Here is a 17,564-nt window from a genome sequence, read left to right on the forward strand (position 1 = left end):
CCGGACGCATCACTATTATACAATCTCCCATGGTGCATTTGATGTAAAACTGCCTTTCCAAAATCGTTTTCCCACGCTTTCCGAGTTTGAGGAAGTGTTGGAATGACTCGAGACACTCTGCAAAAAATGACCTTTGACTTGACTTGACTCGGAGTATCATAAATGTGGATTACAATACAATACAATACATTGGGTTATAATACAATGCATTGGGTTATAATTTTCATCTGAACAAGCTACACATACAATGTACAATGCGATAAGACACAATGCAATGTAACGAACAGATAGGAGGATGTCGAACGACACGCATCAGTAGCGATCCTTTACTCTAACATCCACATCGGCCTAAAGTGCCCGATGTCACAGTTCTTTTTCGATGTTGATCTTGATTGACCCGTGACTCGGAGCAAAATTCACGAGTCAATTTCAAATCATCAAGTAATCGTTGCCGATAAAAATCACTGTATCTTCGTATGTTAGGATTGTTCACGACACGCCCTTGTAACCCGTGAGAGCGACCAATCATTCAATGATTGTGCGTTTCATTGATCATCCATTGTTCTCTCACAAAGACATTGACGGGTCAAAATGTGCAATGACTCGAAATGACTTGTAACTCGAAGGTAGTGGATAGATCCCAACACTGGTTTGAGTATCACCGAAAGGGACGAAGTAGATCTTTCCTCACGCATGATTGCTATATTCGTTGCGCGACGGTGTTGGTAATGGGCAATTCCAGGCCTATAAGACCGATGTCATTATCTGATTCTGCTCGGACAAAACAACGATCTTTCGACTCTAGGGAAAAACTCACAATCATAGTAGATCAGGGGCGGGCAACATACGGCCCGCGGGCCGGATCGGGCCCGCGAAGGGATTTTGACCGGCCCGCCGAGAGTTTTTACTCTGAAAGTGAAATTTTATTTTGAAAGTATTGACAAATTTAAAGCGTCACAGAATGAATCCAAGTTTGTTAATCTAAGAAAGATGTATGTTAAACTACTTGCTCTATGCTCGGGTCTACATACACTTTCGACCATGAACCAGTGTTATGATGCCTCGAGTCACCTTTTTCGTATGAATTGACTTGACTCGAGTCACCTTGTAAAAATGACTTGACTCAACACTTCAGAAATACAGATTGACTCGTGACCCGAAGCAAAATTTACGAGTCAATTTCAAGTCATCAAGTAATCGATGTCGACTAAATCGCTGTAACTTGTATAAGTTCGGATTGCCAACCAATGAATCAATGATTTTACGTTTTACCGAACCTCCATTGTTATATCACAAATAAATCGATCGCAAAGGAGCTTATACAACAGCTCACGTTGTCGTAAACTTGCTCACCTCAACCAACCCTCCTGTATATAATTTAAATCAAACGAATATCGCTCATACGTTTATAATTGTATATCAAGGATATGTAGGTGGGTGGGGTATTGAACTATATCATTTTAAAACTTTCTGAGGTTTCGTATGTTATCCTGTATTTTCTGATATTTGAAGACTGAGGCTAATACCGCTATACTTGCGTAGTTGAGCATTTTTACGTATGCGTGACCGATACAGCGCTTTTTGCGCGTTTAATCAACTCTTTATTCGTTCCTCGATTCAGAATAAATGGGTACTTCATCTGTATCTGAAACAGTTAGCAAAATGTAATGACTTTGAATGCTTTGAATCATGTCTAGTACTTTGAAATTTCAACTTGGACTTGAATCGTGACTTGACTTGACTCGGCTCGACTTGACTTGACTCGAGGACTCGAGTCACCTCCAAAAATCGAGTGATTTGACTCGTGACTTGACTTGACTTGACTCGACTTGACTTGACTCGAGTCACTTCCAAAAATCGAGTGACTTGACTTGACCCGATGAGTCACCTTTGAAAATAGTGTGACTTGACTTGACTCGAGATGACTTGTGACTCGAAGGTAGTGACTTGATCCCAACACTGCCACGAACATTAACGAGGAAGGCTGCGTTCCAATATAACTGATGTTCGCGTACAGTCTTTACTGAGGGTTTTCGCATACGACATGCAACCAGAGTTCAAATAACTAGTTGACCGTATTGAACGACCACAGATGTTTGATTGACTTCAATAGCTGTTGTAAATGAATTCAATAAATACTGTTTTTGATATCCATGTTTCAAACTTAGATTTTACATTAAATACAATTCATTTCTTGTATAGGTGGATAAATACGCGATTAAGGTATAAGGTATATATTCTGTAATCCGGCCCGCCAAGTGCTTCATTTTCCCATATCTGGCCCGCCGACCGGAGAAGTTGCATGCCCCTGTAGTAGATTGACAAAGTCTCAAAATAATGATCATTATGACTTAACAATGCTCTCTATATGTCCATGTCGCATAATATTTAGCCATGTTCGTAACCGACCGCCATGCACGGACGGAATGGGGCGCGGTCGGTCAGTAGAAAAGAATGCAATGCTGCACGTATTCACCAGCGAGCAAAAATACTGTGGAATACTGTAGAACCAGAGTGGGTGGCTCATTTGCTGGGAATATCCCTTGGCGGATTAAAAGGAGAATCTGCTAAGCAACTACTTCGCGAAAGCAAGGTGTGAATCATCATGTTGATTACTATTACAGGACAGCGCAACCTGTTCCGTCGAAACTCTTAATCATAGACTCATATTCCGTCGTATGTCGGAGAGGATATGGCGTCAGTTGCTCTGTTGTAAAGAAGATAGTCGTAATTAATAATCAGGAGACGATATATCATTGCTGAGATGCACATCAAGTGGAGTATCGCTATCATTGACTGTACGTATCTGCGGACGATTCATAATACCATGACTTATAATATATTTTCAAGGATATATAATAATATACATGGCCGATTCATGCCTATACGTGGTCATTCATTTTATTATAGCGGAATATAGCCTATGTCTGACACATTTTGTTGCATATATAGGTATGGCCATTCTACTACTACGCGCTGAATGATTTGCGGGATTGGGACCGATTTCCAAGCGAGTTGTTACCTCGCCGTACCACTGCAAGCGAGCAATATCACGAACACAAAGTACGATCGAGAAGAGACACGTCGCCCTATTCAATCAAAACACACGCGGACGTGTGTGATAAAGAAAAGCAAATCTATTCTCCAGCTATTGCAGAGAACTCCAGTGAAATTACTAGCACACGAAAAAGGCGATTTTCGTTTTCGCGACTGCTGAAAAAAGTCTTTAAGAAAAGAAAACTGCCGTGTTTATGAAGATATGCTAAATCTACCGAACGTACCAATGGGATATCCTTATTTGTTTTAGCAATTCCTGAAGTAAGGCAGCCTTTCGACCCAACTTTTTTCCTGTGTGCGAAGTCGATATATAAAATTTAAATTGTAATACTATGATTTCATGGAGGCAGACAGACGGATTGGAGGTTATTGGTTTATTTAGGCTTCCCCTCGCCATCTGATCCGCGTAAGCAGTGTCTTACAAAAAAACAGAAGTGTTGGCCGTGCTACAAGTTAGCGGATACAGAATAAGAAATAAGGAATGTCGGCCAGGTGTAAATGACCGTTGGGTGGTCGACAAACACCATTAATACCACAAACAACAACAACACAAACAACAACAACACAAACAACGGATTTCATCATTCAGGGTCATAAAATAAACACATACGCAAGGATTTTCCTTGGCAGTCTGGCACGATACTGGGTGTCCAAATATGCGTTTAGGAGAAATGTTGAAATACCCTCTAAAGATGATTTTGAAAAATTTCCATCAAGTTTTTGTTCGTGTTTCTTGGTTGCAGTTGCAGTGCTTCTTTCATTCTTCGCTTCGCTAGCATTCTCATTTACTCCTAACTGAGCCGGACTTTCATATGTCAGGACGTATAATTGCGTATTCTGTTCGACTAAATTCATTGGCTTTTTGCCAATTACAGTTAAAACGATGCATTACAATCACAATATATACAATGCGCGATGCCATGAACAAGTCACAATGCGATGTGAATGAACAGATAGCAGGATGTTGAACGGTCGTGTAGCCTACGTTATTTCAATCTGACATCGCCTGTATTTCCTAAACCGTTTTCTTGCTCTTTTCATCAGCTTTTGTTTTCTCGTCCCTCATCGGCCCTTTCTCTGGGCGTTCCTTGATCCACAAGAACAGTGACGAAGGGAAGGAAGAGATTAGATTATAACCTCAGAATCAAACCGGATCTCTCGCGTCTAATTTAGCCAATCGTATATACTGCGAGCTACATTCGTTAATAATTGTGCGGTCGGTCGGCAATCTGATAACATTATGTGTGACAAAAGCTGGAAACTCGTTGTATCAATGTAGTATGAATAAGTTATAGCCTATGCCCAAGAATTCGTATATAGGTGGTTGTGGCTGTGGTCTAGCTAAGGCCCTGTCAATTCAAATTGCATAGGATCGGAATTGTATTTTTCATTTCCGCTTGCCAGTTCATTTGACATGCCCACTCATAGTCCTCCTGTTCTGGCCTTCTATAAATCCAAATCCGTATCCGAAGGCGACTCATACTTACATACACATCTATGATGAATCGTAAATGACATCTTCGATTTACTTTGAATGTTAAATCAAATGAATGACTTGCTGTTTTGAAACTCGTTATTTTGAACGCGAGCCCTGAAAGTTATGTCTCCTGATGGTTGATGTCATCTTATTTTCCAAATTAGCGATACCTCTGGGTAGTCGTTGGTGATACCAAGTACAAGTAGAAGTAAGAATGTCAATTTCTACATAATTAATTAGAAGTAGCGTTTTTGAAGAGGTACCAGACTATATACCTGAGATCTAATTAAAATTGGATATGAAAGGTCTCAAAACTACTCAGGTAGATTTTGGAACGAGTCATCGAAGTCTTTCGTGATGTCAGTCACCGGTGATAAACTTTAAATTTGCAAGATGGATCTTTGTGACATCGAAAGCATGATTACACTGCTACCACGAATTTTGGTTCAATTTTCCACGAAATTAAAATCTGTTATCGCAAATTCGAAGCTATTTCACGGTTTTATGACGTTGCTAATCATAATTGTAATGTATGCCATCCAGAGTTGGATCAATTACAATAATTCAGTTCAATTACAATTATAATTACAATTACTCCCTTGCATATTAAAATTACATTACAATCACAATTACCCAATGCTAAAAATATCAAATTGCAATTACAATTACAATTACTGTTAAAATGCAATTATTTACAATTACAATTACAATTACAATTTTTGTTGAACATGTAATTGATTCGGTAGAGAGGTGTTCTTTGACAACCGTAGCGACGTAATTAGCAACAATCTCAAACTATTCATTCATGTTTCATTCATGATACGTAGAATACCCTTGAATTAAAATAAAATCGAACGTATTTGAACTATTCCTAATCATGAGTACTGAACACTACAAACACAGAAAAATGTTTCAAGCGACTGTTAACAACCAAAAGTTTGAGCGACTACCGCAGCGAATAGGCTACAGGACAGTCAATGAAATGTAATCAAACGATTAGGCTACACAGAGCTGAGTGAGGATAATGAAATGTAATTGGTAAGGCGTCAGCGATAAGAATGATAACGATAAGATGTGTAAAATTAAAATAAATGCAAAAGGAAAGAACCTCCTGATAACTACGAATTACAACATTTGGTTCGCATTTACATTTTCACTTGCTCGGAAACTGTTAGATTGCATTTGATGAACATTGGGGTGCGAAAATTTCTGGCCCCAGTAAATTTGGCCAAGATTGGAGGTAAGATTGGGATAACATCTCAACAAATGCGTGATCAAGTTTGATGAAGCCATGGTTCGAAACTTGAATTTCTTTTTGCAATTGTTGCAGCAAGCTTCGGTACTGGTCAGAGATTAAAAATAAAACTCTGACCGTGGTGTAGGAAATGGTTCTGCACATGTTTCAGAAGAGTTTATTTGTTGTTCATTCATTTTTGAAATATTAAGATTTAGTTTATCCCACTGATTCTCTAACTTTTTAGACACGTCCCCAATGTTCCCTCTAATTTTTGACGAGTCTGCGCACACTCGCCAACTCACTGCGCAGACTCTAGGAAAACAGTGCGTAACGACTAAAAAAAAGGTCATCACTTCGGATTTTTCGTGCGCAACTTAGATTTTCTGTGCGCAGAGACCGTGAAAGCACTGCGCATTTGCGCACGTGCGCAGCTTAGAGGGAACATTGCACGTCCCCTTTATGGCAGTGCAATATTTCCTACCCCACTTATCGTCATATCACACAATGAAACCGGAATGTTAGCAATTCTTACAGATAGTTTAATGGTATGGGAGGTTATGACTGTTGATGAGAGAATTCTCCAATATGAAATTCGGACTATACACATAGCAATAGCTATAAAATAGTGGTGAATCGCGCCAAGCGCGGGAAAAAATTTCAGTTCACCGGAGCTTCCCGCCCCCCTTCAGATGCTTTCACGCCGCCCAAGGAAGGCACGCCACCCAGTTTGAGAACCAGTGGTTTAGCCTACATAGTGTAATTCGCAAAGTTTTCTGTTGCTACTGAAGTATGGGAAACAGTTTAGCATGGCTGAATAATCTACTTATAACGCGGCACGCATAGAACACCGATGTAAATAGGCTTATTATTCCAGGTGGCGACTGTGTGCCAAGGCCTTAAGGCCTCTCGTCATTATCCTGATCCGTACCGGATTTTCACTGGTGTGACGAATAAATGATTGATTGATTGACTAATTTATGTTGTGATTGTCAGGTTTCCATAACAATGTAATTGAAATTGTAATTGAGCGAAATTTTCATCAAATTACAATTACAATTAAATTACACATGATCGAAATGCTTCAATTGCAATTACAATTACAATTACATGAAAAAATGTAATTATTTACATTAAGCTCAATTACAAATTACAATCGATCCAACTCTGATGCCATCTATATATCGTTACACATTAGTTTTACTTGGTAAAATCCAAGATTGAAAATCTGTAAGTAGTCTGTTTTCGATAAGTGTTGAAGGTGTTAGTAGAGTAGTGCAACAGTAGAGGGATTTGGCGGCATTCCTGTAGTATTAGGTTAGCTTTGCTGGCTACATAACCTGGAAGTCCTGTACTGAGGTTTGCGACTTCTTCAATCCACAGATGTTTACTCAAACACGAAGTATATTTGGAGAGAATAAGACGTTGTTAGGGTAGCGGTTATAAATGAGTGTGCGAGTATTTCTCAGTTCTCAGTTTCTCAGTTTCTCAGTTCTCAGTTCTCGTTAAGTACTCGACAATCGATAGAATGACGTCATGACATGCATTGCGTGAACGATAGCTGGGCAATAATATGGCAAGTGTTGTACGTTGTTGAGATATATATCGGGATAATAATCCGAAGTCCAATTCAAGGTGACACAGTCAACTACAGTAGGTATGCAGCGCCAAGGTGAGTATAGGGCCTACTACAAAAGTTAGTAGTTTGTTGAAGTCGATTATTGCGACGAGGAGTCGCAGACCGCTCATGATAGTTTTCAAAATTGCATAATGCATCTTCGCGATGCACGATGAATATGAAAAGAGGAATGATGTTTGACAGTTAACTCTGACACAGTCATACTATAGATATCTAACCTTCGTAGGTTGGTTATTTATAGTCACACCGGTACCGTATTCTCGACCGGTTACCAACACAGCACAAAATTCCAATGTAATCTTGGAATCATCATTGGTTTATTAGCGATTTTTAACAGTTCAAGGCGCCACAAAAATGCGATACAATGAAAAGATAGGAAGGTGTCGAAGCGACTTGGAGTAGTCTATGGAATCAGACACTCACCTTGGCCTAAGCGATGTAAAGAGGAGGCATGCACATTACACAACACACTGAATGAAAAGTAAAAGAAGATCGTATCAGAAAAAAAGCAAGCCAAAAACATGGGGTGGCATGTCATGGAAGGCGAGATCGATAGATCAGGTCGTGGCAGTGTTGGGATCAAGTCACTACCTTCGAATCACGAGTCATTTCGAGTCATTGCACATTTTGACTCGAGTCAAGTCAAGTCAATCGATTTTCGAAGGTGACTCGAGTCAAGTCAAGTCCCTCGATTTTTGGAGATGACTCGAATCAAGTCGAGTCAGTCAAGTCAAGTCACGAGTCAAGTCACAATTCATGTCACGTTGCCTTTTCGAAGTATGAGGCATGATTACGTCATTGCATTATGATAGCTGTCTGAAATACATAATGAGTGGTCATTGAATCTGAAGCTATGAAAAAATATAGAGTTAAATATACACGCAAGAAGGCGCTGTATCGCTCACATATACGTAGAACTGTTAAACTACCTATGTAATTGCATAGACCTAGTTTATTACCAGCCAAAATAGAGAATAGAGAAACGAATTGATAAGATGCAATACATTACCCAATTCCATATTGATATGATACAATACGAGCCTGCGCCAATGGTTGAGGAGTATATAAACTATATTGGAATTCAATTTCAATAAAACAAGAGGTTTGGCTAATGTAAGAACAGAGAACAGAAATATATATTTTTCTATTAAATTACTTTACTACAACTTAACGGCAACTTAAGGTAAGTTGTAAGCTTCGATCACTTCGTTCTTGGTCAATTTAATTGTGAGAGAAAAATGGATACTCAGTACAACATGATCATTGAATGATTGGTCGCTCTCACGGGTTACACCAGCGTTTCGCGAATAATCCGAACATATGCAAGATACATTGATTTTTATCAACACCGATTACTCGATGACTTGAAATTGTCTCGTGAATTTTGCTCCGAGTCACGAGTCAATCCACATTTCTGATACGCCGAGTCAAGTCAAGTCAAGCCATTTTAGCAAAGTGACCCGAGTCAAGTCAAGTCATACGAAAAAGGTGACTCGAGTCTGACTCGAGTCATCCCAACACTGCCATGTGGTCGTAGAGAGGATAAAATTATATAGTACTATATGGAAGAACCAATATTATTGACATAAGTCATTCAAATCATTTAACGTCCAGATGCATATAGTAAGCCCCAGAAGTTGCATCGATTATGATGGGCTCAAGATCAGTGATAATTTGGGCGGGAGGAGGCTGAAAATGTGGCTTCGGCCCTGGTTACAACCTACAACACAGAACAACATACTCCTGAACCGGATCGTGACCACCTCTAGTCAATAGACAAAGCTTTGCTGGTGTGACGTCATATTATCCACAATGTGCTCATACCGCATTGTGAAATCCGCTAGTGGGCGCTAAAGAGCGTCCGCAATTTCGATTACAAAAATATGGTAACCCCTAGAACAGCGGTCCTCAACCGGGGGTCCGCGAAGCAATTTCAGGGGGTCCGCGAGACCTCTAAATTTTTAAAATGGTTGATAAATTAATTTTTATTTTATTTTTTAATTTGAGAAAGCATGAGGCAGTTTCGCACCACAACTGCTAAAACCTCATGACTCATATCACCATAATAATCCTCTGACATGGACTGACGTAGTGTGGAAACTCATTTTCATTGCCAATTTTCCAATAACCTGCTGATACAAACAAATTGCTGCTTAGAGATGTTTTGTTGGGGTTTGTGGAAAAAATAAAAATATGGAGATAGTAACGTCAATCAGGGTGACTTCGTAATGTCTGCGAAACCTTTTCGATTTGAAGTTAGCAGTCTCATCAAATTAGTGAACAGTCGTTTGAAATAAAAATTTCCGAATTATTTCCATAATTTGGCCCAATGCAGGGAAAAGCTTCTTGGAGGTACAGAACTTTATCATACAATTGAATAGCATATTCATATTGAAATGAACCCGAATATTTTCGGCTTACACTCGTCATAAATCGGACAATGATATACCTATACTCTTAAAGCTCGGCTATCAGATTTTGAGCATTCTTATTGCGGATGCCATATCAACAAGGCTGATTTTTTGATGAACAAGGAGTGTTTCGTTGCTATCAAAGCATTACGCTCCAACCCTGAAATTCATATCACCAGTTATATTGGTATGCAGCCTTGTCTTGTTAATGTTCAATTGTTCTTGGTCGAAAATGTTTGCTCGTAAATATATATGTAAACCCGAACAGAAAAAATCGTTTCATGACAGTCTTTCTCTGGTTGGAAACATGGATCCATTCTTTGGTGCATAAAATTTGTCTATACTTCTAGATTAGGATTTCACTTTGACGGTAGGAACTCTCTGCGGGCCGATCAAAATGTCGTTGCAGGCCGAATCCGGCCAGCGGTCCGTATGTTGCCCGTCCCTGCGCCAGATGCTGGACGTGATATGTTCATGAAATATGTGTTTCTTCATTGTGGTGCCATAAATGTTGCGATCACACCAAAAGTATCATCGGAAGCGTTATGCGTTAATATTGCATTAGCCTCCATCTATCTTTGTGGAAATGGTTTTCGGCACTCCTCGTTCATATCAAAACGAAGACGCGGATTTTCAAGACACGACCACGTACTTCAAGAAATACGGCAGCAAAATTAGCTTTGAAATAACAAAAGTCCACCAATTTCTACATAAATAGTATGATGTTATCTTCAAGAAAAATCAATATTTTGCTGTTTATCACAAGCCTACAGTTCATATTTGCACAAGACAGATGAAGGTTGCACCATCCCAGCAAACACAAAACCGTAAAAGGATCATCCGGGATCATCTCGATTAGGTTCTGATTTTCTAAGTGTCGAGGGAATGTCTAAAATACGTAGTAGGATGGTCTTGTGGTTATATTCAATCAGAATAAATTCATACTCGGTGTTGTTCCATCTCATGCATTAGGCTTCGTTATATCCGGTAGTTAACCTAATAATGCAAATTTTCTATCTCTCGCTGGTATGACTAAAATACGTAGAAAGGATAACTTTGTCGGTACATTCAATCACGATGAATTCCTATCCGGTTTTGTTCGATCTCATGCGGTAGCTTCGTTCTATCCATTAGAAAACAATGTTCTCCCTTCGTTGTATTGCGTGAGGATGTCACCGGTGTTGTATATTCGTGTTGTTGCTCTAAATTCGAACAGTTTCGTTTTCTTCTTATATATATGATCTTCATTATATATATATTCGTTCTTTCGGTAATCTTGCATGTTCAACGAGTATGGCTAATAGTTTTATTCAGAGAATAACTAAATAAGTGAGATGTTGTACGTTTAGGAATATGATTATCGATGCGTGACTTCTAGAATATTTCGGCGATTCAAATTTTACGTCATCGCGCCGGACAAAGATTTGACGCGCAACAGGTCGCAGCCAGGCATAGTTCGCTCTTTCTGTATGGTAAATGCCGTAAATATATAGGAATTGTGACTGACTGAGGTAGCGGGTTAAAGGTATATATACGCAGTAGCATATAGCTTATGGGGTATTTCGAATTGCCTGTAGTATATGACGCCTAGAGCTGTTTGACTTTCTGCAAAACAGGTGTAGACAACTATAGAAAAGTTTCAGCTTTTCCAGGCTAGAATTAGAGCTAAACCGTTTTTTCCGAATTAGATTACAATTATATTGCTGGCATTTCGCTCTAATTTAGTGAAATTAGACCACTATAATTATCTAGTTGTCCAAGTCGCTTCAAACATCTGAATTACCGGTACCTATACCTACGGTATATCATAATATTTATGCTTGAATTTTCTAGGTATATAAGTCATATAGATATACATACCTGTAGAACACTGATTCGTGATTTTATAAAAGTTGGTGCAAGAATGGACATTTTCAACTTGATGTTGATTAATGGAGCAAAATTTGATATTTGAGTGCAATTATACCTCGAATCCAGTGACAAGATTATTAATCGTTGAAACCAAGCGCAGCTGGTTTATGTTGGCCCAGAGAATTTGGCTAGCCAGACCATATTGATAGAATATGGTCACAGTAAGATAATATTTTGGGCTAATTTACATGAACTTTCCAACATTTGATTTGATATGTCCGCTAAAACAGTTGTTATTCTGCTTTAATTTATTTTGACTTGATCATGCGAAACATTTGTTGATGAGGAACACTGGCTTGTCGTGATCGATAAACGAAGAAGCGCCGCTTGATCTTCCACAGTTTCGATCTCACATACAACGCCAAGATCCATCTTCTCAAAACTTACACGACACAGGCCTGTCACTCACGCCATCGATTCCAAGCAGACCGCGCGTGGTCGGTATATGAGCGCTGCGTTATTTCCCGCGGCTACGCACTCGTGATCTAATCACGCCGTGACTGCGTGATCTACGGATGCCCTGACCTCCTTACAAGATTGACGAATCACTTGATAATACTATTATTGGTTTAATAATTCATATTAATAGCTGTTAATACACTTCATTACACAATTTCCCGAGGGCCGAATTACCCAAGTGCCGAGTTCATCGGCAACCATCTGCCCACTTATAGCACGGCCCACTCCTAGGCTTTTTAAGACATGGCTATGCGGAGCAGATGGCGAGGAGGAGCCTAGATAAACGGCCAACACTTCGGTAGGAATTATGGAGTCGACGTGTCAGGCTCGAACCCGCAATTCATTGGTGTTTAGCTATAATGGAGGGTACCACTACGTTACCTCGCCATACCTTGTAAAATGGGACCGTAGCATTTGGCATTTCGTGTGGCAATTGACTTTTGTGTGGAAAATTGTGTTCGTTTCAGAAATTATCCGAAACTTTTATTCCGCCATAGATTGTATATGATAAAACGAAGCCACTCACCACAAAGGAGGATTTAAAGAAGTTTGATGACATATTGAATGAAAGCAAAAGCCTTTGCAAGAGATGTGGTATGTTGAATCTGTTTTTTATTTTCAAATGCTTGCCGATAGCAGACGGTATATATAAACGTAAGATGTGGAAGCTATCAAGGTGTTATGTTTATTATTTTAGAAATTCAGTCAGTCAAAGTGGACGATCGTATTGCTTGGATTATATTTAGGCTTATTTTGGCATCTTTGAGATGCAACTCTGAACGTGGACGGTCATGAACAGTCAACTAATTCTGTTCCTAGATTGACATATCAGACATTTGCACTCGTACCGTTGGCGGCGACAATATTGGTCAGTCAGCAAAAAGCATCATGAAGAAGGTTGCCAGTCTGGTGAAATTATAGCAGAGTCGGAAAGAATGGGAAATACGCTTTCATCAACCTCCATTTGAACAAGATCACATATAGTAAGAGACATTCATGATATGCTGCAAATGTCACTGTGTTCTTTGTCTAGTCACCCCACTCATGTAACTATTGAGGCTTCATGCAAGGGTTGTAACCAAGTCACAAGGCTCCGAGTCGCAAGTCAATCTCACTTTTATAGTTTTGACTCGAGTCATATTCAATTCACCACCGAGTCAAGTCCGAGTCCAAGTCAGCGAGCAGAGGGCCGAGTCCAAGTTATGGTATTATGACTCAAGCCAGAGTCATTGTGTTAGCTGCTCAGTTTCCAATTTAAGTCTTGTTAAACCAACTTTTTATATATTTTTTGTGATATCGAGTGGGTCGCATTTATAATATACGAATTTTCCTTACTTTTAGCAGTTTCTGGCCGCATTTTCAAATACCAGTATCAATAGACAAAATCCCAATAGCGATTTGCTGTACTATTCTTTGAAATAATCATGAAATGTCGGTCTTGGCCGTCTGAGTCTCAAGTCATGCGCAATGAGTCGAGTCATTTCAGTACTTTGAGAAGATGACCTGAGTCAAGTCGAGTCAACAGAAAATCCTGACTCGAGTCTTACAACCCTGCTTCATGCAATGAGCATTTACTTTGAAGATAAATAGTAATTAAATAACTGGTTGGTGGTACAAAATTTTAATACTGCTTTCAAAAGTACCTTCATGATAAACGTTATTGAAACCCGAAGAACTTTCGCGTGCCTATTAAAGAGCTACCGGCACGATAAAGGAAGCAAAACAGAGTTGAATTCAAAACCAGATGGAGAATTATGACGCATTAATGTCGAATTTAGAAATAACATCAATGGAGCCAGAACACAGCAACAATGCAGTGCATAACAAAGGTTGCGTAAAACAGTATGACAGCGTGACACAATTCTTTAATTATTTATTATAGTGGTGCCCACCGTAAATACTATTTTATTAAAATCCGAATTTTTCGATGGCAATAACTCCGCTTCCACTTGTTTGAATCGAACCAAATTTGATGAACATCGTTTCTATACATAACCTAACACTTTCATGGGGTGAACAGAAAATTTTCAAATTTTTTTCATTTATTTTTACATAATAAATACAAACTTTCTTTTCCTGTAGCAATGCGGCTACTGGTTGGAATTGAACCAAATTTGGTGTGTAGGCTTGAATTAGGTAACCTAACAATTTTATCAAGTAGCCAGAACGATTTGAGAAAAAAGTCATTTTTTAAGAGCCCTAATGTCCATGTCAGAGAAACGTTTTAGGGTAGGCCTACTCGCATGTCTCGCAGCGTTCTCTACATAATTGTCAATTGCGATACAAACTGTTCGCTTGTATTGGTTAAGCCATCCAACTTCGAATTGTAAAATGTTGGGAGTCTTGATATCAAATTTTTGAAAGGTGCACTTTGAGAAGATTTCGGAATCTGTCAAATTATACAAAAAAATTTAGCAAATTCTATGACATATTTCATCCATTTGGGACTCGATCAACGTAAAAGAATTAGTAATTATTTTATACAATATATTGTATTTGTAGTTGAAGTATAGTAATAATTCTTATGGTTACCGCACTTGTAACGATTCACGGCCATAACTGGAATAATTAGAATGATGTAACTTTCAAATTGTCATGCATTTTGCAACAACATTGTTCTCAATTTTCAAGGTGCTGACCATTGGAGGAAGAATCACCCTTAAGCCGGGAATTCACGATCCGGAAACGCGGCCGACTGTTTCTCTCCTCAAGAGGAAGGAAGAGAAAAAGGGAGCAGAAATAGCAAGAGTGTGACAAGTCGCGTCCATTCGCTTTAATGCGTATTTCCATCCGCGAAGTAGTAGGTGGGAAAACTAATGGGCGTTTGGTTAGCGCTTTATAAGGTTGACTCCGGCGCTGTATTTGCTAAATGTTGCGGTGAAATAGGGGTGGTGTCATTTGGTATCAATATTGACTATTAAAAGACCATTTGTTAGTGGTCATGGATTTGTTCGGCCAGTATGCAGTAATTTCTGATGGTCACTTCCCGGGCTTCTGTTCTCTAACCCCTCATGATTGTTATTCTGCTTCTAGTAAGACTGTCGATACTAATGTTTTATCGTATCATTTGTCGGAGGTTTCGCTCGCTTTTTTTACAACGTTTTGCTCTCTGCTAGGTCAATTACTGGCTGAGTATCACTACAGCCTAAGAAACTGCACTAATTCTCATTTTAATGTCTTGCTGGTTATCTTGCTGTCAATTCTAATAATTTGTTAATGTCTATACCAGTGCCGCCACTCAAATGTTTTGTTCTCTGTACACAATATTGTTAGGTCTTCAGCTTTCCAGGCAGAGTATCATTCCACTTTCTAGACTTGAGTATATCTCTCTCCAACTAGCTGCCAAATAATTGATTCATTTGGATTGTTGAATTGATCATTTTTGACAGAATGTGAAGAAATTTTAGTCAAGAATTCTTTTTGTGTTAGTGGCTGTTTTCAAAGATTGCTGAAGTAGTCATCGTTGATCTTGATAATCAAGTAAAAGTGGCGATTGAAGTCAGTTCTCTAGACATATAATAATAATAAATATAATAATAAAAACTTGAAAACTTGAGTGGAAATAGTCCAGAATCAAATCCATTTTAGTAAGTATGGGTGAAAAAAATGTAGGAGTCATTCGTTACTCGCTACCTCTGCCATTTTCGCAGTACGAATGTCTTGGCTAATAATCGTCATTTTCATTTTATTTCTACAGGGTGTTGAAAAGAAAACGCCAGAGGGATTATCATCATCAGACGATGAAACCTTCTGATTACTGACTGTTCTCATAGTTTCATTCATTGCTACTTGGCTCTAATTAAATTACCGCAAATGTGATTAATATGTAGTAGATAATGTGGTGTGTGTGTGTGTGTACGCAGCCGTGATCAGGTTATGCCCAGTGGTAGAAAACAGGTTATTATATCAGGATGTTCTTTAAATGTAGGATCTACATTCTACTCACCATGTTTAAAGGCTGTAGCATCTGCATAATATTTACATTATTGAAGGACATGGAAAAGACATTGAATTGAGTCGACACAAAATCCCCCTTTCTACGACCTGCCGAGATCTAATATCTACTATATCGGGCTCGGCTTTCTACATCTTTGGTCTGTACTGTGTTTACTGGGATAATAGAGCTAAAATTGTACTAAAACTTGAGGGGGTCCGTGGCGGTCAAAAGGGGTCCGCGAAGCCAAAAAGGTTGAGAACCACTGCCCTAGAATATCGGCCTGGTGTAAATGACCATAGTAGTCGACAAACACCATGAATACCTCAAAACAAACAAGAGAGCTTGGCGATTTGTAGTTTCCGCATATCTTCCATGTTCAGAACGCCGAATCTCTTCAACTGCGACTTGTTGGACGGTACAACGATTCAAGGTTATTACGTTCCCAGGAGTAGAAGTATAGCTAACCAAAGTATTATAGGTTAGCTGGCTGACTACATAGATATTACACAAGACATACGAATATATTTCAGACGATGATACAAGTAGGTTTATCAAATGAGTCTAGCTGATTCTCTCGAATCAGGGTTTTACACTAGAGGTAAATTACTCTAGGACAGGATGTCTATCGGTTGCCACAGTACGGCACTATAATATACGAGGTATACAATTATACATTTCATGGTTGGACCATAACTCTTAGATACCAAGCGAGATAGGTCGTGGGTTCGATCCCCGGCCGGGTCATACCAAAGACTCGAAAAAAAACTCCCGGATAGCATGGAGGAGAAAAAAACGGGGGCGCATGCTAGATGACCTCATGGGGCCGTATCGCAACTTCGTCGTCAAAGCATCCGGCTTCTCGAGCGGTAGGTCGTGGGTTGGATCCCCGGCCGGGTCATACCAAAGACTCGAAAATTGGTATCCGCAGCTATCCTGCTAGGCGCTCAGCAATCACGGATAGCATGGAGGAGAAAAAAACGGGGGCGCAGGCTAGATGACATTATAGGGCCGTATCGCAACAACAGGGGACGGGTGCTGCAGGGGACGCCTGTTAAACGCCTGTTAACAACCAGGATGAAAAAAAACAAGTTAACACCCCTTGAATTAATACAGCGTCGATCAACGTCTGATTTTTCTAATAATTGCAATAAAATGCCTTATTGATTATTCTTTCATCATTCATTCATCAATATCATTCATTCGGCTATGGATCAATTTAAAAATCCGAATCCAGTCCGGTTATTGCTAAAAATTGCGCCAGATCCTGAGTCCTGAACTTATTGTGATCATCTCTGCTTCCAGTGATGAGACTGTGGCGGATGTTCGGGAACAATGAGTCGTATATACAATATACATACATCCTATGGTCAGTATAATGAAATGACGATTAGTATTGTTTGACAGAATCAATCACAAAGTGTAGTTGAAAACAGTTTGGT

General features: G+C 39.3%; 1 long non-coding RNA gene across 2 annotated transcripts; it reads left to right on the top strand.

Annotated features, from left to right (window-relative positions):
* Positions 1–11,079: 11,079 nt before the first annotated feature.
* On the top strand, positions 11,080–15,986 carry LOC145450687 (uncharacterized). 2 transcript variants are annotated; one of them, XR_013918565.1, is made up of 5 exons: positions 11,080–11,343; positions 12,686–12,782; positions 13,021–13,171; positions 14,820–14,992; positions 15,886–15,986. It is a non-coding gene; the product is annotated as an uncharacterized LOC145450687 (long non-coding RNA). The 2 variants fall into 2 exon arrangements; XR_013918564.1 differs by lacking the exon at positions 11,080–11,343 and having other exon boundaries at positions 12,400–12,782.
* The last annotated feature ends 1,578 nt before the right edge of the window (positions 15,987–17,564 follow it).

The sequence above is a fragment of the Botryllus schlosseri genome, chromosome 11 (genome assembly GCF_051294905.1).
Source record: "Botryllus schlosseri isolate E-star chromosome 11, Bs_hap1, whole genome shotgun sequence".
In the NCBI taxonomy this organism is placed as follows: Eukaryota; Metazoa; Chordata; class Ascidiacea; order Stolidobranchia; family Styelidae; genus Botryllus; species Botryllus schlosseri.